Consider the following 6,979-nt stretch of genomic DNA (forward strand, 5'->3'; position numbering starts at 1 on the left):
CCAATTCCCCCCAATTCCCCCCAAAATCCCCGAATTTGCCCAATTCCCCCCAAATCTCCCCCCAAAATCCCCAGATTTGCCCAATTCCCCCCAAAATCCCCAGATTTGCCCAATTCCCCCCAGATTTGCCCAATTCCCCCCAATTCCCCCAAAATCCCCGAATTTGCCCAATTCCCCCCAAATTCCCCCCAAATCTCCCCCAAAATCCCCTCCCCCCCCCCTCGTTAACCCCGCCCCGGGCAGCCCCGGGTGGGGGAGGGGCGGAATCCCCCCCCCAGCCCCTCCCCCCCCGCCCCTCCCCCACCCCATCTGCTCCCCGTTAATCCCGGGGGGGGGGGGAGGGGCGGGGTGGGGGAGGGGCCGCGTGGGAAAAGGGGGGGGGAGGGGGAGGGGGGGGGAGGGGCCCTGGGGGGGGTGGGGGGGAGACCCCCCCCAAAAAATGGGGGAGGGGTTCCCCAAAATTCGGAATTTTTGGGGTTTTTTATTTTTACTTTTTGAGGTTTTCTGTTGTTTTTTTTTTTTAATTATTTTTGTATTTTTTGGGGTTTTTTCTCCCCATTTTTGGGGGACCCCAAATTTTTGGGGGGGAATTCCCAATTACGGGGGGAAAATTCCCATTTTTGGACTGGAGAAATTCCCATTTTTGGGGGAGGACATTCCCATTTTTTAGGGGGGAAAATTCCCCCTTTTTGGGTGGGGGGAAATTCCCCATTTTTGGGGGGGAAAATCCCCATTTTTGGGGGGGGGGGAAAATTCCCATTTTTGGGGAGAAATTCCCATTTTTGGGTGGGGAGGAAATCCCCATTTCTGGGGGTAAAAATCCCCTTTTTTGGGGGGAGGAAATTCCCCATTTTTTAGGGGGAAAATTCCCATTTTTGGGGGGGAAAATCCCCATTTTTTGGGGAGGAAATTCCCATTTTTTAGGGGGGGAGGAAATTCCCATTTTTTAGGGGGCATTTTTCCTTCTTTGGGCTGGAGAAATTCCCATTTTTGGGGGGGGAAAATTCCCATTTTTGGACTGGAGAAAATTCCCATTTTTGGGGGTAAAAATCCCATTTTTGGGGGGGAAAATTCCCATTTTTTGGGGAGGAAATTCCCATTTTTGGGGGTAAAAATTCCCATTTTTGGGGGGAAAATTCCCATTTTTTATGGGATTTCTCTGGTTTTTATGGGATTTCCATTTTTTATGGGATTTCCATTTTTTATGGGATTCTCCTTTTTTTATGGAATTTCTCTGTTTTTTTTTTTTTTTATGGTATTTCTCTGGGTTTTTTTATGGGATTCCCATTTTTTATGGGATTTCCATTTTTTACGGCATTTCTCCGGTTTTTTTTATGGGATTTCTCTGGTTTTTTAATGGGATTTTCCCATTTTCCGGGGCTGGGGACAGGGGGACAAAGGGGATGTGGGGACATCATCGGGGTTTGGGGACATCATCGGGGTCTGGGGACATCATCGGGGTCTGGGGGACAGGGACAGGGACTCGGGGCCCGGCCCGGCCGCTGGCGCAGGGACAGGGACACGGGGACAAGGACGGGGTTTGGGGACATCGGGATGGACACGGGGACACTGGAATGGGGACAGGGATGGACACAGGGACACTGGGTTGGGGACAGGGACATGGGGACAGAGGGACAGGGACTGCAGGATGGGGACAGAGGGACAGGGATGGACACAGGGACGGGGACAGGGACAAGGACAGACAAAGGGATGGGGACAGGGACAGGGACACAGGGACACAGGGACACCCCAAAGGGGTTTGGGGACATCGGGATGGACACAGGGACACAGGGACAGGGGGACAGGGATGGACACAGGGACAGGGACAGGGACTCAGGGCCCGGCCAGGCCGCTGGTGCAGGGACAGGGACAGGGGGACAGGGACAGGGACACAGGGACATGGGGACACCATCAGGGTTTGGGGACATCGGGATTGACACGGGGACAGGGGACAGGGATGGGGACAGGGACAGGGACACAGAGACATGGGGACACCCCAAAGGGGTTTGGGGACATTGGGATGGACACAGGGACACAGGGACAGGGGGACAGGGATGGACACAGGGACAGGGACTCAAGGCCTGGCCAGGCCTCTGGCGCAGGGACAAGGACACGGGGACACCTTTGGGGTTTGGGGACATCGGGATGGACACAGGGACAGGGACAGGGACACAGGGACAGGGATGGACACAGGGATGGACACAGGGACAAGGACAGGGACTCAAGGCCTGGCCAGGCCACTGGCGCAGGGACAGGGACAGGGACACGGTTTGGGGACATCGGGATTTGCACCAGGATGGGGACAGGGACACTGGGCCCGGCCAGGCCGCTGGTGCAGGGACAAGGACATGGGGACAGGGACAGGGACACAGGGACACGGGGACACCCCAAAGGGGTTTGGGGACATCGGGATGGACACAGGGACAGGGACAGGGATGGACACAGGGACACTGGGATGGGGACAGGGGACATGGGGACAGAGGGACATCGGGATGGACACGGGGACACTGGAATGGGGGACAGGGGGCTCAGGGCCCGGCCCAGCCGCTGGCGCAGGGACAGGGACACGGGGACAGGGACAGGGACAAGGACACGGGGACAGGGACACCATTGGGGTTTGGGGACAGGGACAGGGACAGGGATGGACACGGGGACACTGGAATGGGGACAGGGCCAGGCCTCTGGCGCAGGGACAAGGACACGGGGACAGGGACATGGGGACACCATTGGGGTTTGGGGACATCGGGATGGACACAGGGACAGGGACTCAAGGCCTGGCCCGGCCACTGGCGCAGGGACAGGGACACGGGGACAGGAACGGGGTTTGGGGACATCAGGATGGACATGGGGACACTGGAATGGGGACAGGGATGGACACAGGGACAGGGATGGGGACAGGGAGCTCAGGGCCCGGCCCGGCCGCTGGCACAGGGACAAGGACACAGGGACACCATCGGGGTTTGGGGACATCGGGATGGACACGGGGACAGGGACACAGGGACACAGGGACAGGGATGGACACAGGGATGGACACAGGGACAAGGACAGGGACTCAAGGCCTGGCCAGGCCACTGGTGCAGGGACAGGGACAGGGACACGGTTTGGGGACATCGGGATTTGCACCAGGATGGGGACAGGGACACTGGGCCCGGCCAGGCCGCTGGTGCAGGGACAGGGACACGGGGACAGGGACAGGGACACAGGGACACGGGGACACCCCAAAGGGGTTTGGGGACATCGGGATTGACACGGGGACAGGGGGACAGGGACAGGGATGGACACAGGGACACTGGGATGGGGACAGGGACATGGGGACAGAGGGACATCGGGATGGACACGGGGACACTGGGATGGGGACAGGGGGCTCAGGGCCCGGCCCGGCCGCTGGCGCAGGGACAGGGACACGGGGACAGGGACAGGGACAAGGACACGGGGACAGGGACACCATTGGGGTTTGGGGACAGGGACAGGGACAGGGATGGACACGGGGACACTGGAATGGGGACAGGGCCAGGCCTCTGGCGCAGGGACAAGGACACGGGGACAGGGACATGGGGACACCATTGGGGTTTGGGGACATCGGGATGGACACAGGGACAGGGACTCAAGGCCTGGCCCGGCCACTGGCGCAGGGACAGGGACACGGGGACAGGAACGGGGTTTGGGGACATCGGGATGGACACGGGGGACACTGGAATGGGGACATCGGGATGGACACAGGGACAGGGATGGGGACAGGGAGCTCAGGGCCCGGCCCGGCCGCTGGCACAGGGACAAGGACACAGGGACACCATCGGGGTTTGGGGACATCGGGATGGACACGGGGACAGGGACACAGGGACACAGGGACAGGGATGGACACAGGGACAGGGATGGACACAGGGACACAGGGACAGGGACAGGGACAGGGATGGACACAGGGATGGACACAGGGACAAGGACAGGGACTCAGGGCCTGGCCAGGCCACTGGCGCAGGGACAGGGACAGGGACACCTTTGGGGTTTGGGGACATCGGGATGGACACAGGGACAGGGACAGGGGACAGGGATGGACACAGGGACAAGGACAGGGACTCAAGGCCTGGCCAGGCCGCAGGCGCAGGGACAGGGACAGGGACAAGGACACGGTTTGGGGACATCGGGATGGGGACAGGGAGCTCAGGGCTGGCAATGCCGCAGGGACAGGGACACGGGGACACGGGGACACGGGGACACGGGGACACGGGGACAGGGACACGGGGACAGGGACACAGGGACAAGGACATGGGGACACCCCAAAGGGGTTTGGGGGACAGGGACAGGCCCAGGGATTTGGGGACATCACGCGGGGACATCAGAGCCTGTCACGCGTGTCCCCCCGTGTGTCCCAAGGCCTGTCACGCGTGTCCCTTGCGTGTCCCTGAGCCTGTCACGAGTGTCCCCAGGCCTGTCACGAGTGTCCCCTGCATGTCCCCAAGCTTGTCACGCATGTCCCTGCCTGTGTCACGAGTGTCCCTCAGTGTCCCCCGCATGTCCCCAGGCCTGTCACGCATGTCCCTGCCTGTGTCACGCGTGTCCCCTGCGTGTCCCTGCCTGTGTCACGCATGTCCCTGGGCCTGTCACGCGTGTCCCTGGGCCTGTCACGCGTGTCCCCCGCCTGTCCCTGCCTGTGTCACGCGTGTCCCCCGCGTGTCCCCGCCACCCTGGCCCCGCTCCAGCGGCGCCGCCGGGCTCCAAACCCCACAAAAAACAGAGAAAATGTCCCCAAATCCCATAAAAAACAGAGAAAATGTCCCCAAGCCCTGATGTCCCCAACTCCCAGGGACCCCTGTCCCCAAATCCTGATGTCCCCAGACCCTGATGTCCCCAAACCCCATAGAAAACAGAGAAAATGTCCCCAAACCCCTTCAGGTCCCTGTCCCCAAATCCCTGTCCCCAAATCCTGATGTCCCCGTGTCCCTGTCCCCAAATCCCAATGTCCCAAACCCCATAAAAAACAGGGAAAATGTCCCCAGATCCCTGCAGATCCCTGTCCCCAAATCCCTGTCCCCAAATCCCTGTCCCCCTCTGTGTCCCCAAATCCCGATGTCCCAAACCCCATAAAAAACAGGGAAAATGTCCCCAAACCCCTGCAGATCCCTGTCCCCAAATCCCTGTCCCCAAATCCCTGTCCCCTCCCTGTCCCCCTCAATGTCCCCTTGGTGTCCCCTCCCTGTCCCTTGCACACCCCTCGGTGTCCCTGGGGTCCTTGCACGCCCCTTCCAGCACCTTCCACACCTGTCCCTGTCCCCCCAATGTCCCCTCCCTGTCCCCTCCCTGTCCCCCCAATGTCCCCTCCGTGTCCCCTCCGTGTCCCCTCCCGTCCCTTCCAGCGCTTTCCAGCGCCTTCCCTTGCACGCCCCTGCGGCACCGCAGCGGCGCCTGCAACGCTCAGAGCCTTGCACACTCACCCTGAGCCTTGCACACTCACCCTGAGCCTGGCACACTCACCCTGAGCCTTGCACACTCATCCCAGTCCCTTGCACACCCATCCTGAGCCTCAAATGCCCCTGCAAATCCTTGCACACTCACCCTGAGCCTCAAATATCCATGCAAAACCTTGCACACTCATCCAAAACCTCAAACACCCATCCCTGTCCCTTGCACACTCACCCTGAGCCTTGCACACTCACCCTGAGCCTGGCACACTCATCCCAGCCCCTTGCACACCCACCCTGAGCCTCAAACGCCCCTGCAAATCCTTGCACACCCACCCTGAGCCTCAAACGCCCCTGCAAATCCTTGCACACCCATCCAAAACCTCAAATACCCATCCTGATCCCTGCACACTCATCCAAAACCTCAAACTCCCATCCCCGACCTTTGCACACTTACCCTGAGCCTCAAACACGCACCCAAATCCTTGCACACCCATCCAAAACCTCAAACACCCATCACAGCCCCTTGCACACTCACCCTGATCCCTGCACACTCATCCTGGTCCCTTGCACGCCCATCCTGAGCCTCAAACACGCACCCAAATCCTTGCACACTCATTCCCGACCCTTGCACGCCCATCCTGGTCCCTGCACACCCATCCAAAGCCTCAAACTCCCGTCCCCGTCCCTTGCACGCCCATCCCAGCCCTTTGCACGCCCATCCTGATCTTTGCACGCTCGCTGCAGCCCTGCCCCCTCTGCTGCTGCTGCAGCGTCCTCTGCAGTCCCTTGCACACGCACCCAAACCCTTGCACACGCACCCAAAACCTCACACACGCACCCAAAACCTCAAACAGGCGTCCAAATCCTTGCACACTCACCCTGTCCCTTGCACACTCATCCAGAACCTTCCACACCCATCCAAGCCCTTGCACACGCATCCAGAACCTCAAACACTCATTCAAACCCTTGCACACTCACCCTGAACCTCAAACAGGCATCCAAATCCTTGCACACCCATCCAAGCCCTTGCACACGCATCCAGAACCTTCCACACTCATTCAAACCCTTGCACACCCATCCAGTCCCTCAGACACGCACCCAAATCCTTGCACACAGATCCAGACCCTTCCACACCCATCCAAGCCCTTGCACACCCATCCAGAACCTTCCACGCTCACCCCAATCCTCGCACGCCCCCCCCGCTCCTTTCCTGCCCCTCGCACGCTCACCCTGCACCTGCCAGGACCCCTCCCCAATTTCCGGGACCCCTCCCCAATTTCCGGACCCCTCCTCACCTGCCGGGACCCCCCCAAACCTGCCTGAGACCCCTCCCCAATTTCCGGACCCTTCCTCAATTTCCGGACCCCTCCTCACCTGTCTGTGCCCCCTCCTCAATTTCTGGACCCTTCCGAACCTGCCCGAGCCCCCCCTGCACCTGCCGGGACCCCCCCCTCAATTTCCGGGACCCCTCCTCAATTTCCAGCCCCTCCTGCACCTGCCGGGACCTCTCCAAACCTGTCTGGACCCTTCCTCAATTTCCGGACCCCCCCCCTCAATTTCCAGACCCTTCCTCACCTGTC

At 60.4% G+C, this 6,979-nt stretch overlaps 1 long non-coding RNA gene across 15 annotated transcripts in view; it reads right to left on the reverse strand.

The window, feature by feature from the left end:
• Positions 1–1,323: 1,323 nt before the first annotated feature.
• LOC139586103 (uncharacterized) overlaps positions 1,324–6,979 on the reverse strand; it is a 13,946-nt gene continuing 8,290 nt past the window's right edge. For 4 of the 15 annotated variants that reach the window (XR_011677459.1, XR_011677457.1, XR_011677453.1 and 1 more), the window contains 3 exons: positions 4,274–6,424; positions 1,814–2,122; positions 1,324–1,443 (listed from right to left, as the gene is read on the reverse strand). This is a non-coding gene — a long non-coding RNA (uncharacterized lncRNA). Of the gene's footprint in view, positions 1,444–1,813; positions 2,123–3,704; positions 3,995–4,243; positions 6,565–6,979 lie in introns of those variants that run through there. The other 11 variants (XR_011677458.1, XR_011677455.1, XR_011677464.1 and 8 more) reach the window with 10 other exon arrangements.

The sequence above is a fragment of the Agelaius tricolor genome, unplaced genomic scaffold (assembly GCF_023055355.1).
Source record: "Agelaius tricolor isolate 1412-34295 unplaced genomic scaffold, bAgeTri1.0.p SCAF_102, whole genome shotgun sequence".
Taxonomy (NCBI): domain Eukaryota; kingdom Metazoa; phylum Chordata; class Aves; order Passeriformes; family Icteridae; genus Agelaius; species Agelaius tricolor.